Source organism: Oryctolagus cuniculus, chromosome 18 (genome assembly GCF_051225735.1).
Source record: "Oryctolagus cuniculus isolate XC-2025 breed Fujian yellow rabbit chromosome 18, ASM5122573v1, whole genome shotgun sequence".
Taxonomy (NCBI): domain Eukaryota; kingdom Metazoa; phylum Chordata; class Mammalia; order Lagomorpha; family Leporidae; genus Oryctolagus; species Oryctolagus cuniculus.
Window position 1 is genome coordinate 69,210,187 of NC_142884.1, and position 20,726 is coordinate 69,230,912.

At 43.1% G+C, this 20,726-nt stretch overlaps 1 long non-coding RNA gene across 2 annotated transcripts in view; it reads left to right on the forward strand.

Annotated features, from left to right (window-relative positions):
* Window positions 1–6,826, forward strand: part of LOC149121023 (uncharacterized) — a 34,157-nt gene extending 27,331 nt beyond the window's left edge. For both annotated transcript variants that reach the window (XR_016225082.1, XR_016225083.1), the window contains one exon: window positions 6,584–6,826. This is a non-coding gene — a long non-coding RNA (uncharacterized LOC149121023). The remainder of the gene's footprint in view (window positions 1–6,583) is intronic.
* Window positions 6,827–20,726: the final 13,900 nt, after the last annotated feature.

Consider the following 20,726-nt stretch of genomic DNA (forward strand, 5'->3'; position numbering starts at 1 on the left):
TCTGCACCCCAGATAATTTAACATGACAATCCAAGTGGCAGTTCTGGGAGAGATAAAGAGCAGCCATATGCACAGACAGACTCTCTTGAGTCCCAGCAAAGTCTTCAGAGTCTTGAAGAACACAGAAAGTAGGATTTTCTCTGGTAAAACGAGGGTATGGTTTGATGTTACCTGATTTTATTCTGGGACAATGTAGAGGAAGCCATGAAAAAATAAGAATCTACTAGATTCTGTCAATGTCTTGTAAGTCTGGTGTGATAGCCTTAGGCAAACTATTTCATCAACCTCGAAAATCATGTTTAACTTCTTTTAAGTGTATTCCCATAGTGAAAACCACAAGAGTGGATCTCATGAACAGTTTATGAGGGCTTCATCACCCTGATGACTGTTCCAGCTTCCTTGTCAGCAGCAGCTGTCACCGTTGACATTACCATGGAAGGCAGAAGGAACCACCTGAGAATCCCATCAGATTGTTGCTTTGAGGAAAGATGAGCTGATGTCATCGTCAGACATCCTGCTGTATTTTCTAGTGAAAGTACACAGAGCTCGGACAGGAATTTCAGGCATAATGGAAGTACAAACAGAAGATGTAGCAACATTTTTAGTAGTGTTTTCCCTTTGATGAAGGACCTCAAAACAGGGGCCTTGGTCTGGTCACTGTCACAAAGCCTATAATGAAACTGAAGCTGCCCATCAACAATACGACCTTTATTCTGTGGCCAAAGAATGGAGAAGCAGGAGCCTGCCTTGAGTATTAACTTCTCCACCTTCTGGGGGCTGAGGACTCATGGACATGGGGCAGCGGAAATGAAAGGGAGTAACACGCTAATAACTGGGAGGGTATTCACAGGTACTCTGGAGAAGGGTGACATAATTCTCAGAATCAGGGAGTCACCACCATGTTGTCCTTTTATTGTCTTTTCTGATGGTTGCCATGGTGACATCAACTGTCATGGTGCCAGTGGGCGTGTTGTCTGGCATGGAATGATCATAATGCCATTTGAGTGTTGCACAGGCAGCCGTACTGCCTCTAGCTAGTCTTGGCCACTTAGCCTGCAGAGAGGAGCTGTTGACTGCAAGGCATTCTATTCTCGCAAAGAAGCCTGGTTTGAGTAGGCATAGAAATTGAACTAGGTCCTGCGGGCATTGCCCTGGGTAACAGTGCTGTTCGCTTGTCATCTTTATCCCTTGCAACAAATCCGCTGTAAATCACAATTGGAGCATCCTGGTTGGACCCGCCTTAAATGATGGCCCCGTGTCCTGGCACTCTCTTGCTTCTCCTTGTCTGCCCAGGTGTCTGAGCCCCCATTCTGTCTCATTCTTCCTTGACAGTATTGCAGGCTTGGCTTCCTAAGTTTTTGCACAGTTCCTATATCATAAATCATACCTTAAAACCTTTAAAATACATATTTTTCTTCTAGTTGTACTCAAAATTCTTAGTATAATAGCAGTGCTTGGAGAAGGAATTCTCATCTGTTCCTTTTGTCCCCAGTACGTGGTACAGTATGTGACCCCTGCCGTTCAATAAGTAAAACACTGAATAAATGAATCAATTTAGTAGCTTTCCAAGGTTAATGAAAGATCTCGGTAGGTTTCTCATCACTGGGAGATCAGCACCTTCCTGTTAACCGCTCAGCACTAATGTCCTCAGTCAGCCAGTTGGGATTTGGAATCAGAGAGAGGGTTTAAGACAGTGTTTATTTTTACTTCATGACTTGGTACACAGGGAGGCAACACGGGGCTGCGAACGGAGATGGAATCACTGTGAGCTTTGAATGTCAAGGGAATACAAAGAGGAGAGCCAGACTGTGAATAATTGAATCAAAGCAGGCACTTCTTGGACCCGCACCGTGCACTTAGGCCATTTTGTGTCCTAAATTGTGCATCGGCCCACTAGGAATGCACACTGTTGCACACAGTTTCTTGCTGGATTTTGCCCTCTGGGTTCAGCAGCTCAGTGAGGCTCAGCGTAGGGAGATGCCAGACTTTCTGTGAAAGGCTTCTAGGCGGGAAGCAAAGCTCTCTGCAGCAAGATGAATGGAGAGATGAGGAAGAAAAGTCTCAACGAAGTCTGGCCTAAACGGTCTGTTCCTATACACGTGGCGTAGATAACCTGGGCTTGGAGCTCCCAGGGAAAGACTGATGCAAATGCAGTGATGCCAGAGCTTTGTTTTCTCCTCCCACCTCAAAAACAGTGGTCACTGGAGAAGACGCGTGTGCCATGATTTTCCCATAAGCACAGCTCTGTTGCCCTTGCTCTCCAATCCCAAGAATCTAGATCCTGCTTAGAGACAAGAATGCATTCATAGACCACCCTCACCCTTGTGATTTTGCAGATGAAAGCAAGCAAGAAACAAATACTTCTTAAGACTTTGCTACCAATTTTGCAGGCCTTACCTTCAGATCAGCACTACCTACTTTATGGTGGGCATGGATAATGAATTCTCTTATCTCTTCCCTTAGTTACCTTCCTCAGAGGACTTGATAACATCCAGCTCAAGCTCCTCTGTCAACCTCTTTACTGAAAAAAAGAGAAAGCTGAGTCAGTGTTAAATTGGCTTAAGCTTAAGTTCAAGTCGGGTATAACAGTTGCCCTTCTTGAAAACTTGATTTCCAAAGCAGCAGGTTGCTGGGCAGGATTGCTGTTACTCTATGGTGGATTCCCTCTTGAGGTTCTTGGGTTTGGCCTTGAATTGCTTGCTCAGGAGACCTTGACTTGTAGAGAATCATAACTGATGTCATATTCTGTATTTTATAGAATCTCCAGTTTATCTTAGGTGGCTTACAACTGTGGATCTCTCTATATGTAGAGTTTATGTATTTCTGTATGTGTCTAGACAGAAAAACATATTCATACCAAAAAAGCACACAAGTAGAAGTAGATCAAAGTGCTTTAGGCATAGACGGAGTAAATATAGAGAATTCAAGTCCCAGGCAATGATTTTGATAAATTTTTTTAAAGATTTTTTTATTTGTTTGAGAGGCAGAGTTAGAGACAGAGGGAGATAGACATAGAGAAAAGGGTCTTAGATCCATTGAGTCACTCCCCCAAATGGCTGTAATGGGCAGGGCTCAGTGGATCCAAAGCCAGGAGCCAGGAGCTTCCTCCTGGTCTCCGACACAGGTGCAGGGGCCCAAGACTTGGGCCGTCCTCCACTGCTTTCTAAGTCCACAAGCAGAGAGCTGGATAGCAAGTGGAGAAGCTGGGACATGAACCAGCACTCATATGTGTTGGGGTATGCAAACAAAAGGAGAGACAGGACACAGGGACTCTTCTTTATTGATAAGGATCACAACAGACTATTGTATGACACATGTGTTCATATGTCTTGCTAAACACATTTTAGTTATATTAGCTAAGCGTGTCTGGGGAAGCAGCTGCATGTCATTGTAAAGCCAATGTTCCCACAAGGACTCAATGCTCTTCTTGTTAGAAGGTCATAAACTATCCTTATTCAGTCCTTGCAGTCACTCTGTGTTCTAGGAAGAAAATAACTTCACTAGGAACGCATTGGCAGAAATCTTAGTTCCACACATATAATTTCTGGTGTCGAAGATGGAGGCTTAGCTTACTATGCCATGGCACCACCCCCTTGATGGATAATTAAAATAAATTCTTGCAGGCCAGGGTATGGCACCACAGGTTAAGCTGCCACTTGTCATTGCAGCATCCCATATCAGAACACTGGTTCAAGTCCCAAGGGCTCCATTTCCAAGCTAGTTCCTTGCTAATATGTAAGAACAATGTAGACTGGTACATGTGCTTAGACCCCTGCCACCCACATGGGGACCCGGGTGGAGTCCTAGGCTCCTGACTTTGGTGTGTACCAGCCTAGCTATTGCAACAATTTGAGGAGTGAACCCATTGATGGAAGATTCTCTATTCCTGGCTCTATCACTGTGCCTTTCAAATAAATAAATTTTAGGTGTCCTTTCTAATGCTGTCTGGTTGAGTAAATCATGCCTTCTGGTGCTAAACTGTAGGATAATTAGCTGTAGCGGTCCTACAGGGACCACAGCTTCTTACGAGCACCATTAGAGAGGAGGGAAGACAGTTGATGAAGGGAGCCTGGGAGAGAGGAGACCTTGGTTCTTAACTCTGGGTGATGGACGGCTGCTCATATTATTACAACAGTGCTCTGTTGACCATGTTCTTATCTTGACACAAACATGCAGTGGTGAATGCAAAATACTACGTATGTGAGAAAGTTGAGTTGGGAGTAACTAAAAATGTTCTAAAAGAACAAGTATAGCCAGAGGGTTTTGTGATTGTATTTGGATTTCTCAGCAAGGAAGCCACGCAGCATATCCTGTTTTTTTCCTTCCCCTTAGGGGATCATGAATGATTAAAAACTTAGTAATACAAAGAAAAATCAATTATAAAACATAAAAGGGAGAAATATTGGCTAATCATTACTTTGCAATCAGTGATAGAGAAAACAATTTCTTTCTTTCACCCTCATCAGCTTCACATCCAGGGGTGCTGCTTTGAATGGGTCACAAATTCTGTTCCAACGTACGTGTAAACACAGTTTCTTGTAGCCTACCCACTGACCCCAAATAGACCAGAGAAGGTTGTCCAGTAGAGTAGGTTAATGAAGAGATGCACATCCTAGCAGGACATACTAATGATGCTTTACTCGTGATCCATGCAGTAAGTCACCTGGTCATCAGTTTTCCTTGAACATTAAGTTCACTTCCTACATACAGCCTAGCTAACTGCAATACAAATTGATGTTATTTTCTCAAAAGATTGCTTATAACATAAACAAAATATAATTGTAGCTCATACACATTCCCAGACTCTGACACATATACCTATTATATTGTTAAAAAAAAAAGTGAAAAGAGAAAATGTAGCATAGGATTGTTGAATAACCACCTTGAATCAGCAACTGCTGATGCAACAGAAATGGATGCTAGACTAGAGAGGATGTTTTTGCAGCAAAGTTGTTGGCTGCTAACATCCTCCCACATACATGAAATCAAAGCTTGTGGAAAAAAGAACAAATATTTAAACAAACTATCGGTCCATTTTATAGTATTATATTAGATTTTACCATAAGTGTAACCTTGTCCCCCCCCCCCCCCCCCGCTCTTGGGATAAAACTAATTGGGGACTGGGCACAGTTTCTGTGGTCTGAAGTGTTTTCTTTGTGTATCCCTTGCACCTGCTACTGTGGCAGTGGGCCATTGTAGACCTTTCCCACATTGGGGGATAAGAAACAAGTGAGCCTAGCAAGCTGGTCAATAAGTAGGCATCAGAGACATAATTAAGGATCAGTGAGCACCCGAAGTGTACTCATTAGGATGAAAACGAGCTTCCAGCAAAGTGTTAAACCACAGGGGGCCTCTGACAAAAATGATTGACATCTTCCTTGGTGAGTTGCTGGAAGCAAATATAAGGTCAACAGAACTGCTGCTATGCAATGAAAAAATTTTGTTTCAGAAATGTAATGAAACCCACAACTTTGAATTTTCCTCCTGGTGTTTGACGTGTGAGTAAGAAAATGGAAACCAACATGGCATCCAGAACTGCTTTGAAGTACTGTAAAAGCTTTGTAGTGGCTGTGTTGTGTGGTAGTCAGATGACATAAGGGACAAAGACACTGTACAGCCGGAGAGAACATTCAAGGAGGCATCCTTTTAGCCCTTGAAACTTGTCTCTCACTCGTTGGAGTAGTCCATGTTAGTGACATGCTTGAACTCTAATGTCCTTGGGAGTTTCAATGGTGTTTTGAGGAGAGTATGGTGAGTCTTAAAGTTCGTGGAAAATACATATTATGTAGAAGCTATGCATGGATTTCAGAATTGTTGAGCATCAAAGTAAACTTAATTTTCAATATCATTTTCCCATGAACTTTTAGAATTTCTGAGGGGTTGGCATGGTGGCAAAATGGGTTATGCCACAACCTATAATGCCGGCTTCCCATATAAGTACAGGTTCAAGTCTTGGCTGATCGAGCTCTCTGCTAATGTGTCTGGGAAAGCAGGTGATAATGGCCCACATGCCTGGGCCCCTGGCAGTCACATGGGAGACCTGGATGGTGTCCAGGATCCTGGCTCCAGCCTGACCTACTCCTGGCTGGTACAACCATTTGGACTCTGGTTTCTCCCCCCTCCTCTCTCTTTGCAACTCTGCTTTTCAAATGAATAAATGAAAATATTTATGAGACAGATAAAGAGAGACAGGGAGAGTTCCTATCTGCTGGTTCACTTCCCAGAAATCCACATGGCTGGGTTGAAGCCAAGAGCCAAGTACCCAACCCAGGTGTCCCACATGCATGGCAAGAACCTAATCACTTGAGCCATCATCCTCTACCTAGCAGACAGTGGAAAGCTGGACTCGGGGGCAGAATGGAGACTTGAACCCAGGGCCCCCGCTGATGGGGGACATGACCTAACCAGCGTCTTCACCACCAGGCCAACCACCTGCCCTTTCCATGAACATTTTGAAGTACTCTCTTAACATGACAAATTAGGGGAAAATGTAAGGAATATTTAATATGATTTATCTTTGAGCATAAAACATTTTTAAAAATGATTAAAAATCAAATAAAAATTTTCTACTTCTCCCTGACAGTGAGGGATGGAGTCTTACTGTACATGATCCTCAGCACTGGTGGCTTTGGATGAGACGACTTCAAAAGACTGCAGATTCATGGAGACAGCGTAAGCTGGAGTTGATGCAAGTGTTTCTGCTGTTTTCTGCTTGGACGAGTTTTTGGTGGACATTTTTCTGGAAATACCTGTGAGAAAGGAGTCACAAAGGTGGTTTCCAGTGAATCATTTACCAGATTCCATAATGAAAGCATCTTAATCAACACTCTGTACTTTTTACTTTTGACATTTCAATACCTGATTCCTGACCATGAGTGATGCATGCAGTATGTGTTTATACAAATTCTAGACCCTTTCCTTTCTGGGTTTCCCATGTGAAAGAGACCGTTGATATATGTTCCATTCTTTTTGCAAATTCAACTAATGTTTTCTCAATCAATAGAAATAAGGACCACGTTCTGTCATGCTGTGCTCCTGTCAAAAATAGTTCTCCCTTAGAGTTCAAAGGTTAGACACAAGTAGATCATTAAACAATGTTGTGGAGAGCACTGGTAGGTGCCCACACCTTATCATTTTGGTGCATGCCACACTATGGTACAGCCCAGAGATGTCCATAAACTTATCCCAGAAACTGTATGTTATGTTACATGGCACAGGGTATTTGTAACTCAGGTACTGGACCTTAAGATAGCAAGATTGTTTTGAGTTATCTGGGTGTAGTTAGTCTCATCTCATGAGCCATTAAAGGCAAAGAACATTGTCCAGCTCAAGTTCAAGAAGAGCAGAAGAGAGAGTCAGTATTGACAGCATGAAAGGACCTCAGCCTACAAAGGCTGGTAGGGAGCTCATGCAAAGCACGAGAAGGAATGTGGGCAGGAGAGAAGGGGACCCCGGGCCTGCAACCCAAGAAAACAGCTTGTGCCAGCAACCTGAATGAACACAGAAACAAATTAATCCAGGGCTGGCGCTGTGGTGCAGTAGGTTAAGACTCCACCTGCAGTGCTGTCATCCTGTATGTGCACTGGTTCATGTCCCAGCTGCTCGCATTCCAATCCTGCCCTCTGCTTCTAACCTGGGAAAACAACAGTAGATGGTCCAACTGCTTGGGTCTCTGCACCCATGTGTGAGACCTGGATGAAGCTACTTGGTTTGAATCTGCTCAGCTCCAGCTGTTGTGGCCATTCGGGGAGTGACCCAGTGGATGGAAGACCTCTCTCCCTCCCCCTCCTCCTCCCCCCCTTCCCCTCCCTTGAGCCTCCAGGAAGGAATGGTACCAAACCAACAAAGTGATTTTGGCTTTGGGAACCTCTAAGTAGTAGACCTGGTTGAGCCATAATATTGCCAGAATCCTGACTCCCAGAACTGGGAGACAAGAAGCTGCTGCTGTTTTCAACTACTAAATTTGTAGTGATTGATCATGGAGAAGTAATATGAGGATACTTCATGAATCTCAGGGAAAATGGGATTAAAAGCTGTTGATTTGGGTTCAAAAATTGAAATCCATGCACATTTTTCACACAACGTGCATTGCTATGAACTTTCTGAAGGTCTCATATGCATGGGTTTCAAAATGTTTTGCGCTGACATAAACTTACTCAATTCTAATTTTCCATGAACATATGTAAGTACCCTGTGCACATATCCACCTCCATTTTCCAGTAGAACCGATCATCTTCTGAAGACTTTACCAGGCTGCCAAAGTCCTCTCTGCCCTACAGGCTGTAGGCAGTTGATGTAGGAATCGATGATCCGTGGAAGGTCACCTTTGGCGTTACACACCCCAGCTCTGTTGTACCTTTCGTGATAGAACCTCGAGTTTGTGTGTTCCTCATTGTTGCCCAGAGTTTGTTGCCAGAGCTAAGCTCCAGCAGCCCATGGAAGCACGCCTGATGACCTTGGTAATTGTCGCTCCCCCTCTTCGTGGAGGAATGACACTAAACCCTGAGCTGTTCTTTTGTCTGCTCGGCCCTTCCCGGGTTTGCTGCTGGTCCTTCCTGGGTTTGCTGCTGATCCCTTCCACCTCCGTGGAGGGGTGGGCCCCCCTGCCACTTTCACTTCCGCGGGAGAGCGGCACACCGCCGGCCGGCTCTCTCGGGGGCTGCTCAGATGTTATTCGGATGTTCCCCTTAGATGTTCCTGGTGCATGTTGTCTCTCTCCTCCTTTATATTCCTCTTCCACCAATCCATGCTCTGCTACCCACACGCCGAGTACGCTGCTCTCCTCCAATCAGGAGCAGCTCCTGCAGCTTGTCAAGTTGGTGAGAGGCAGCTGTGTAGAAGTTGTTTACTCCTCTCCCAGCGCCATATTGTGGGAGAGCAGATGCATAGAATAAGTCTTAATTCCAGTAACTTAGTCTAGTCCGAGTTGCTCCCCACAGGTAATGGCTTCCCTTCCTTCTGCCTCTTCCTTCTCTGATCTGTTAGTTTCTCTTGTAATCATTTTCCCAGTAAACCACTTGCATTTAAACCAGGGTCTCCAGGTCTGTTTCTGACATGGGCCAGTCTAAGGCAGCAGTGTTCTTCCTACCTTACCTCGTTTGGAAAATTAAATATGCTGGTAGTTAGAATAGTGGGAAAATTTTTCAAGAAGATATTACCTATCTTCACTCTCACAAGCACTTGATATCCATCGTCTGTTTTAATTTTCTAAACCAAAACAGGAAGTTGGGGCTGGATTATCCTCAGGTCTTGAACAAGAAAACTGGAGTGGGAAAGTGTTTACATGTCTGGCTCAAGAGTTCTTACATAATAAAAAGAAGGTTGGCTTTGCATCTAAAACCCATGTTCTAAATCTAAAACCCACTGCCCTCTTGTTGTGCAAGCTGGAGTACTGTGGAGTGCACAGGAACCATGTAATGAGATACTACATGCAGTCTGTACTGAGAACACAGAATTCCCCAGAGTTTGTTACATGCTGCCTGGGGTCCCACATGAGAGGGTCTATGTCTCTGCTGTTTTGTCAGCAGCTTGCCCAGCTCCTGTCACATCACCAGTGTGTGTCTGCTGAATGTATGGATGCATCTCCAATCTCCTCCATGGATTACAGTTCTTTGCTCACAGACTCTGCTCAAATTTCTTCTACTTTCTCATTTTCGTTAATCAGTCTCATTTCTCCGTAGGCACTCGTTAGGAACTTGTTGAAAGGCTGTTTTGCCAGGCTAGTTACTGATATTTTCTGAGCTGTCTCAAGTTGCCCCAAGGTATCTCTCCTAAGCTTGAGCAGAGGCAGAAGAGAGGGAGAGGAAGCCGCCCAGTGAGGGACTCTGCTCTTTGTATGGGAATGCTTCCTTCACTGGGTTCTTCCCTAGAGGCTGTTGTATACTCATTCAAGGAAGCCAGCTAAACATTTATATGCATTATTTTACTCGTGTATGTAATCTCTCAGAAGTAGTAGTCATGGATGGATGGCTGAATTGGGGAAGATCAAGAAATGAAATTATTGACTCGAGATTGTACATCAAAATAGTGATAATTCTATAATAATATGAACTTGTCCCATTTCCTGTGGCTAGAGCTCTAAGTAAACACCAAAATGTGCTAGAGTGGAGTGTATTTTTTTTTAAATACTGAGGAAATTATATTACCTACACAGGGTGCTTTTGTAAGAAAATCCTTTGAATAAATTATTTTCTTCCCTGTGGACCTATTCCCCACCCTTGAAAAAATTAGACATTGTTGAAAAACACAGGGGTAAGGTGCTATATTTCAGGGTGAGGAAAGTGGAGACTTGAAGAAAAGCAAGACATTAGCTTAAATGGGATCATTTTTGTAAAATATTAGTCACAATGCCTGGCAGTAGTAAATATTCCGTGAATGTGAGTCCTTGTTATTTGTGTTACCATTTTTACAGTGACATGCTAATAGTTTAAGCTGCAAAGGGAGCCACAGCACATGTTCAACAGCCTCACGGAGCATGACCTCCAGGCCCCCAAGGGAACCACTGGTGCGTTGTATGGAAATCTTTCTGCTTTGCGAGCCCAGCTCAGCACTTGTTAGCTTTGCAGTTCTTGGAAATTCGCTTGACAGACATAGTGGTCAGTTCTAGCTCCCATAACAAAATAATATGAACTAAATAACTTCATCAACAAAATCTACTGGTTCACAGATCTGGAGGCTGGAAGTCTGTGGTTGGGGTGTCAGCATGGCTGGGTTCTGGTGAGGACCTTCACCCTGACCGGCACACATCTGCCTTCCCGCTATGTTCTCACACAGGCAGGGCAGGCAAAGAGAATGTGTTTGGCACATGTCCTGGTCTCTCTGATTCTTAGAAAGCCTCTACTCCGATTCTGAGGATGCTACCCTCATGAGCTAATGCAACCCCAATTACTTCCCAGTGGCCTGATCTTCGGATATCATCACATTGGGAGTTAGAGCTTCAATGTACAAATTTAGGTGGAATACAAACGGTCAGTCCATCAGCACAAATTTTCAGTTTCCGTTTCCCCAACAGAAGTCTCTACTTTAGAACAAGAGATGCTCTCTTCCTCTGGATTTTTGTGTCACTGTATAAGGCTAGCCATGAGGGTGGCTGTGAAGTAGCTAACCCAGACTGGGGAGTGAATACACACTGTATTCCCTTACCCACCTCTGGGGTAGTGTACCCTAGGGTCCAGTCACTCCTCCGACATAGCCCATCAGAGGCCTTGAAGCTGGAGGGAGAATCAGTGTGATGATCATTGCTACTCTGAAGTTTTGCTTCTCTTTCTGTCTAATGAGCTCAGGTCAGAGGCTTTGGAAAATCCCAGTAGTCATCAATTTCTCTCCCAATGAGTGTTTCATGTTAATACTAAATTGACTTCTTCAAATAATTTCTGTTCTACATAGTATGTAGAATTTGAGGAGCAATAAAATTATTAAATCTAATTAAAGCTCTGAAAAATATTCTTAGGACCAGATTTGATTATACGGTTATTTATCATAAATTGTAAAAGATATATTCTAATGTTTCTCACACCTCTGTTGATGATTCTCATTAGATACTCTCTTGAACTTATTAAAAGAGTTCAGTGCTTTCTAATTTCAGAAAATGAAGTAGCTACAATTACATGGAGAATACTCATGAAAGTAGGATAGGTTAAGCAAGTTGACAAATTATCCGAAAGTAGTGTGCAAGTTTTACTCAGAGAACAATAAAATTGTTAAAATTGATTTTGACCAAAGAACAGAGAGGAATGTACTCAACATTGAACTGAAGAAGACTCTCCCATGTCCTCTTTCACTACTGGCTTAGCAGGTACATTTTGCTCCCTGGTTGGCCAATCCTCTTTCTAGAATATGTATCATAGATCTTTGTTGATCAGCATCATAGTAGTATGAACAAAAGACTAAAATTAACAGTTACTACACTAAGACTTTGAAGGTCACTTTGAGTGAAAAAAAATAAAGCAGTGGAGAAACAAGGGAATTAGTTGTCAGCTTAATAGCTTCAGGCATTTTTATTTTCTTTAACAATACTCCTTACATACTTGAGCATTGTGTTAGCAAATTAATAGCGGGAACTGGCAGAAGCTGCTTTGCAGTTCTGCTCTATATCCTATTCAACTTCTAAAATCTCCAAAGTATCTGTCCAAGCATGGCTTGTGCGGAGAAGAGTACAAGACTAAATAAAACACACATGATGCAGAAGAACTCATTGCAATGATTGCTTTTAAAATGTTACTGAAGAAAAGGAAGAAAAAATCTACAGTACACAGAATCTGTCTCTGAAATTCTTGGAAGACAAATTGACTTTGTTCATGTAATCTGGGCAATACAATGATGGCCTCCTCATAGGAACATTTTGTAGAAAGAATGCCTGCCATCTGAGTGCTGCAAATCACCAGACACTTTCCAGATATCCATATTGTTTGCATATTTAGGACAGACTATCTCTAGAAATCTATTTTGCTGGACTTCAATATATGCACAAAATTATGATAGGAAGACTTACTAAGTGATTAGTATGCCTCTTATCTGAAATCCTGAGAAACACCCTTTTTTATGCAGTTGTCTTCTCCTGGTGATTGCTGGCAAAAGCCAGGATTTGTAGAGTGGCTTTCTGGCTTGCTCTCCCCTTCATGGCTAGGAAGTAGACCACCTCTTCTAGAATGGGGAAGATGGGAGCCGTCCTAATTTAAGAAGTGATAGAACAAAGTAATAGTTGCAATGCTGTGTTTGAAACCATGCTTAAAATGTTATCCAAAATTAGATTCTTTTGGTGATTAAAAAGAAATCTCTCCCTCGCAGAAAAATGTCACAAACACAGAGGCTAAGAAGAGGGCAGAGAAAATCTAGGATTGTGCTGTTATCTGACCCATAAGGGTGGGATAGATTTTCTGAAGTGCAGGGCGATACATTTCATTCCTTTCACTGCTGCAACAAATTCCTATAAACTCAGTTACTTAAACAACAAAGATGAATTGTCTGATAGTTCCAGAATTTGGGAGCTGGAATGAGGCCCACTAAGCTGCAGTCTGGGAGTTGTGTTTCTTCTGGAGGCAGGGAACAATGTCCCAGGGTGACAGAAATAAAGCATGAGTCTGTTGGCCACACATCAGAGGGCCAATTACCAGAAATGCAGACTTCTTTTTTCCTTTGATAGGAGAGAAAGGTTTTTCCAGGCTGGTCAGGGAAGGGGTCACGCTCAAATCAGGCTTGCCTAAAGGAGCTGCAGGCAGAGGCTGGGAAAGCCCTTCGGGATTGGGTCGGAGGGAGCTGCAGTGCAGAAAGGCTGGCTTGGAATCGGCCAGGCCTGCACAGTGTGACACGTGGAGGAGCTTTCCTGAGGACGCAGAAATGTCACGGGCAGTCTGCTATCAACAAGAAAGCAGAGAACGTTGCTCTGACTTTAGAGAGACTGCCTGCCATGCTTGGCTCCTGCTCCTCTTCCCCTGGTTCCAGCTCGCATTCCTCAAACTGCAGCCCGCATGGTTGAACCACTGTCTGTTCTAGCTTTGGCTCTCTAAGATTGACATGCAAACCTTCGTCCCAGTGCACTGAGAGGTCTTCAAAGGATGTGGACCTCCTTCTTCCAGGCCTACAGCATTCTGATCAACAAGCTGCGTGACATAGTTTGTCCTGCAGCGAGTCACTGGTACTTCTCCCTTGGGAAACTGTTGCAGCACCTGTCTGAGATCTCTGAAACAGAGCCACTGCTCCCAGGGCATCCCCTCCATGTGATCCCTGCGTAGTTGTCTGCATTCACCAGGGGTGCTTGTAGTACTGTTCACGAGCTCTTGCTTCTCACAAAGTACTTGCAGGTAGACCTTGGTGTTTAAACTAGAGAATAGTTTTTCTTTGTGATGTTGTTTCTCCCTCTCTAACAAATGAGCTAAAAATACGGCGAATGAACACCTAGAGATTAAAGACTAGACAAAGTTAGAATTGCATTTTGAATATGAGTGGAGCTCATAAATATTGGTAAAATGATTTTAAAAAACGGAATTCCAGGTAGGGGACAATAGAAGAAAAAAATGCATTTGCTTAACTTACGGGGAAAAAACTCTAGGAAAGGAGTTCTATGCCACGGCAGACCTCAGGAAGCCCTTGTCAATCATGAGTCTTAGAGACAATGAGAGCAAAATGTTTGCAGATAAACCCAAAGCATGGACACCAGCAAAGCAGTGTTGTTGTCATTACGGAGTTAGTCAAGAGGAAAACCAGGGCCACAGTTCTATGTAAACTGACAAGAGAGGCAAAAATCAATGCAGATGACTTGGAAGTTGAAAGTCAAAAGCCCTGGCTGACAGCGTGAACATCCCACACAGAGGAGGATGTCCTCAGATGGAAATGAGCGCTTGGTTTTAAGTAGCTCACGGTTGGCAGACGGAACCATCTGCCATGCTAATCACTTATTAGCAATGCCGTGGCTTCAGTTTGGGAGAAAGCAGAGAGTTAAACTCAACCTTTAAAGTTTTCATCCTAGCCGTGTAACAACTTTCAGACAAAGGAGCAAGGATTGTGGTGTTTTATTTATTTATTTTCAACTACTAATGAGAAAAAACATTAAAAACAGAATTTTTTTTACAATGTATGTATAGATCTCTAACCTGTATCAAATAACTCCTGGTAAAACTTAATGCATAATAAAAGTAATTCTAAAATCCAATAGAAAACAAAACAATTGGAGGTATTGAAGTAAGGCATAAGTCAAAAGGTTTGAATTTCCTGTGGTTCTGGCGTTAGCTACATAAACAAGATAGGCCACTTAACTTTTATGGCTTTGGTTTTTATCATGTATAAAGTGGAGATGATGCCCATCTCGCTGGGTTTTTATGAAGATGAAATGTGGCCATAGATTGGAAATAGGTTGCTTGCCTTGCACTCTGCTGGCTCCCCATCAAGGATTTTTTTTTTAGTGTTTTTTGATGTGTTTCTCTTCATCTTCCTGCTCACTCTCAGTCCTCCTTTGGTGGAAGGTAATAGGTATTAGATTAATAAATTGAACTCTAGACAAGAAAAAGCCAGCGAGTCCTGCCAGTGTTGATGAAGTCAGGACATTCTGTTGAAATAATTCTGGATAGCATACCTGAAATTTGTTCTGTGAAGAAGAGAATCCCATGTTTCTCAGGAAGAAGGTGTATTCCTTAGCAGTTATCCTGGCCAATAAGAAAGACGAGTGACCCAATTTTTCAGCCTGTAGCAATAGTAGGAGTGGGTCATGCAGCAGTCATGTTGAAACCTGAAGACTTGCGTCTGCCCACTGAACAGCAAGGCAATCACTTGACACGGAGGAAGCGGAAGAAAGCAGGTGCTGCTTTGGAAAGCACAGAGTGAAGCAGCCAGGTGTGGGATGGCAGCACAGGGTCTCAGGCTTGATGAGGAAGTTGAAGGGTCTGGAATGCTTGGGGCCCTCCTTCGAGTGGTCCGTGATGTGTCCTCCTGGGAGTTTAGGTGACTGCCAAGTGGGCCTCCTTCAGGTAGGTGTAGTTTTTCTTTCTCGGAGCCTGGGTTTCCAGAACCTCTGCCAAGAAGGAACGTGGAGATGCCATCGACCACAGGAAGAAGCGCCTTCCTGAGTCTTGGGCTCAGCAGCCTGTGGGGCCGGTTGCGCCGCCCGCTGAGACTTTAAGCTAAGGGGCAGGGGATGGGGGGAGACTCCGTCACCTGATCGTGTCTAATACCCACATCAGTGGCGTGAGGGACAGGGTTCCCTTTCAGTCACGCTCCTTCCTGGCACTGCCGGCTGCTTCTGCATTGCCCAATCCTAGCAGTGGAAGTTTGGAGCCACAGACTTTCCATTCTGCAGTGGTGACTGAAACTGTTATTCCAAGGAAATTTGAAGAGAACATTTCTGTATTTAGGTGTAAATGACATTATCTTGGTGTAAGAGTCTATCTTCTGGTGCTGGAATTTATCCTAGGATTCTCAGTGCTGCTGCTTTATACAGAAATGATCAAGTGGTATTTCCTTTATAAAAGTTTATTTATTTATATGATGGGCACAGTTGCACACACATACACACACACACAGACACAGAGGAGGGTACAGGGAAGACAGAGATCTTCCATCTGCGATTTCACTTCCCACATGGCCGCAGCAGCCAGAGCTGGGCCAAGCAGAAGCCAGGAGCCAGGAACTCCATCAGGGTTTCCCATGTGGGTGGCAGGGGCCCAAGCACTTGGACCATCTTCTGCTGTTCGCTCAGGCACTTTAACGGGAACTGGATCATAAGTGGAATAGCAGGTGTATAAACTGGCACTCATATGGGATGCCAGTATCACAGGCAGAGGCTTAACCTGTGCCACAACAGGTGCTGAATAACATTTCTTTACTTAATTGCTTCTTGATTTTTTTATCAGTTGAACACATGTATACGCACCTATATGTGTTAAATGCTATATTTATAGTCTCAATTCAAAGACCATAAAACAATTGTACCTAAAAATAAAATAAGCTTGAGGTTGGTACAAACACCACGTAATGATTTCAAGTGACTTTTAAAAAAATGCCAGCACCTATGAACAAATACTTTTCAAAAATTTGTAGGAATGAAAACTGCATACAAATTTTAGTTATTGATTTTTTCTTTTTGGTTTCATGAAATAAAGTTTCGTTGTCATTATTAAGAATGCAGACATTTTATCCTGTTGGCATCATGATTTAGTAGAATGTTTAATATTTAATTCTTAAATGTGCTCAACAACACTCCTCAGAGTCCCTTGGGCAAACAGCAGTGTGTACTGCAGATGCATGAGGAAGAAAGAGCCAACCTACCCGCGTTCTGACTTGCTGGTCGTTTAAATCCTTCACACCTCAGTGCGGGAATGGACTGCTCAGTACTGGGAAGCACAAGGCTACTTGCGTGTTATAGATTTGTCATTAAATTAAAATGTGAAATGTCACTGAAAACTTCCATAATTAAAGATTTTTAAAAATGTATAACCTCCATGCATTAAGTAAAACTATTTTTTGCTGTTGTTGATCTTGGTAATGACCTTATTCTAGACCATTACATAGTATTGAGTTTTGAAGTGGCAGCAAAGGAACAAGTCCCTCCAAAATCCATCCCATTGATTTCCATTCATGCAGATGCAGTAAGTTTTACATGGGTGATGTTCCTCTTCCCGAGTGGATTACAGTCAGACTGAGGAGCAGCGTTCCACATACTGCTCAAATCCACTTTCCCACGCACACATTTCCAAGGCTTGCTCAGTGGCGGTCTTCTTTGTTGTCGTCTTTTTTTTTTTTTTTTTGAAATGGTGTGTGTGGCGGGGGAGGGAGGAACAGTGAGAAATTGAAACCTTCTATCTGCTGGTTCATTGCCAAATGCCCACAACAGCCAGGGCTGGGCCAGGTCATAGCCAGGAGCCTGGAACTCCATCTGGGTCTCCCACCTCAGTGACGGGGCCCAAAAACATGAGCCTTCAGCTGCCGCTTCCTGGGTTTGCGTTATCAGAAAGCCGGATCAGAGCAGAGTAGCTGGGTCTCTGACTAGGCATTCCAATGTAATACATGGCACCCGAAGCAGTAGGTTATCCATCGCTGTACCAAATGCCCACCCCTTGTGTATTCCTGAACAAACACTCTGACAGCTTGAATTCTATCATGTAATGAGCTTTCTTTCTTTAAAATTGTGTTGCTATCCTATAATGATTTACATTAATGATGAGCTTAGGTACAAAGAATTACAAGAACATATCATGATTGCAAACTTAGAAAGAAATAGGAGAAGACAGTGTGACACATTTATTAAATATCAAATAGATTCGGGAATGTGAAACTGTAAAGATAAAATCTACCTTGCATTTTACCCCGACTGGGAAGCAGGGAGGCAGCTGGCTGCTTACGTTGGTAGTTCTTGATGCTCTTGCAAAGACGACACTACCTGTCTATGCAGGCTGCAGTCAAGTCAAGAAGGGGAGTCTCAGTCTTGGAAAGTTTGTGAGCTTGACAAGTCAACCAAAATCTTCTGGTTTTATTCGCCACTATATATCCTCAGGTTTTAACAATTTTCCATTCCAGAAATTTCTGCGAAGCAGCAGATCTGCTTCTAGAGTCAGTTTCCTTACACTCTCTCCCGGGAGCTCCGTAGTCACTGCTCTATTCAAATGGTCATTTCCCCCCAAGTCCGTAGGCTGACACGGATTTCAGTTGTTTAATGAGTGGCATCATTCAGCTCATCTGAGCCTTTTGAAAGTGCCCAATTCATCCCCGCGTCACTTTCCATCTCCATCCTTACTTGCCACTTTCTACGTTAGATTGACAGCCAAGATCTACACATTCTAATTCTATGCTCAGTTTTCCATCCATTTCTTCTTTTTCATTTACACTCCAATTGCTTGATTTGGGGGCTCCATTGCTTTGTCTCTGGATCACTCTAAAGGGATTTATAACATATCTCTCTGCTCTGTCATATTTCCTTCCCATTTTTTATATGATTATAATCTTGGAAAACAAAAACCTTGTCATGTTACACCTCTCCACCTTTTGCTTAAATTCGTTGACTGGCTTCTAAGAGATTCTGAAAAAAGTGTCAGTATCAAACAAGAACTGTATTATTAAATTTTGGCTAAAATTAAGGGGACCAATGGACCTCATTCTTCCCACCTATACAATAGTAGGATTTCATTAGATAAGCTCTAAGAACTATTCCATCTCCCCAAGTTCTATGAATGATGAAATTTCTTTGTATTCTGTTCCTGGCACCAGGACACCCCATCTCTCCACTACTGTGTACTTTCTGTATCTCTGATGCCTAGCTTATAAGAGATGAATAAGGTTATTGAGTCTTAGGATAATTTTGTGAATGTTAATGACCGAGGACACCATGGAAACAGGATGCCTTATGTTAAGGCTGCCTCTGCAAGGAACTGCAAGATTTTCCAGATGACTGCTGACCAGGATAGTACTTTCCCGGTGTTGCTCCTATTCATCCATCTCACTTCATCACAACTCAAATGTGGCAGTCAGTGATCAGTGTTATAAAAGAGGCCGTAAGGAGATGGTTGATGCCCGTCTTTCTAAAGTCTCTATCTTCTTGATGTCACAGATCTGTTGACATTTCAGACTGCACAGGCAACACCATCAAGTGAAACAATGTCCACTCAAACATGTGTATCCACGTGACTCAAGTCAACTCAAATCTCTACTTGTGCAAAAACTCCAGGTTTTATGTTACACTGACTTATAGGAGGGACAACACTGATAGGAGACTAGGATCATCAGCATTCTGATACTGAAAATTATTCTGGGGGCTGGTGCTATGGCGTAGCGGGTAAAGCCGCCGCCTGCAGTGCTGGCATCCCATATGGGTGCCGGTTTGAGTCCTGGCTCATCCTCTTCCAATCCATTTCTCTGCTATAGACTGGGAAAGCAGTAGAAGGTGTCCCAAGTCCTTGTGCCCCTGTACCCATGGGGGAGACCCAGGAGAAGCTCCTGGCTCCTGGCTTTGGATTGGCCCAGCTCCAGCTGCTGCGGCCATTTGGGGAGTGAGCCAGCAGATAGAAGACTTATTCTCTATCTCTCTGCCTCTCTCTGTAACTCTGCCTCTTAAATACATTAACATTAAAAATATTATTCTGAAAATAATTGTTAATAGGTTTTATTGTATCTATTAATTTTAAAAGATAATCAAAACTGTATACATCTATTCAGACTTAAGAAAGTCGATATAAGTAGGTCAGAGTTTCTCAGTGTTGGCACTTTTTTTTTTTACCTTTTACTTAATGAATATAAATTTACAAAGTACAGCTTATGGATTACAGTGGATTTCCCCCCCATAACTTCCCTCCCACCCGCAATGCAGCCATCTCCCGCTCCCTCTCCCCTTCCATTCATATCAAGATTCATTTTCAATTATCTTTATATACAGAAGATCAATTTAGTATATATTAAGTAAAGATTTCAACAGTTTGCACCCACACAAAAACACAAAGTGTAAAGTACTGTTTGAGTACTAGTTAGAGGATTAATTCACATTGAACAACACATTAAGGACAGAGATCCTACATGAGGAGTAAGTGCACAGTGACTCCTGTTGTTGACTTTACAAATTGACACTCCTGTTTATGGCATCAGGAATCTCCCTATGCACCAGTCATGAGTTTCCAAGGCTATGGAAGCCCCTTGAGTTCTCCTACTCTTATCTTGTTTAGACAAGGTCATAGTCAAAGTGGAGGTTCTCTCCTCCCTTCAGAGAAAGATACCTCCTTCTTTGAAGACCTGTTCTTTCCACTGGGATCTCACTCACAGAGATCTTTCATTTAGGTTGGTTGGGTTGTGTGTGTGTGTGTGTGTGTGTGTGTGTGTGTGTGTTTGCCAGAATGTCTTGTCTTTCCATGCCTAAAATACTCTCATGGGCTCTTCAGCCAGATCTGAATGCCTTAAGGGCTGATTCTGAGGCCAGAGTGCTGTTTAGGACATCTGCCATTCTATGGGTCTGCTGTGTATCTTGCTTCCCATGATGGATCGTTCTCTCCCTTTTTTATTCTATCAGTTAGTGTTAGCTGACAGTAGTCTTGTTTGTGTGATCCTTTTGACTCTTAGACCTATCAGGATGATCAATTGTGAACAGAAATTGATCACTGGGACTAGTGAGATGGCATTGGTACATGCCACCTTGATGGGATTGTATTGGAATCCCCTGGCACGTTTCTAACTCCACCGTTTGGGGGTGAGTGCGAATGAGCATGTCCCAAATTGTACATCTCTTCCCTCTCTTATTCCCACTCTTGTATTTAACAGGG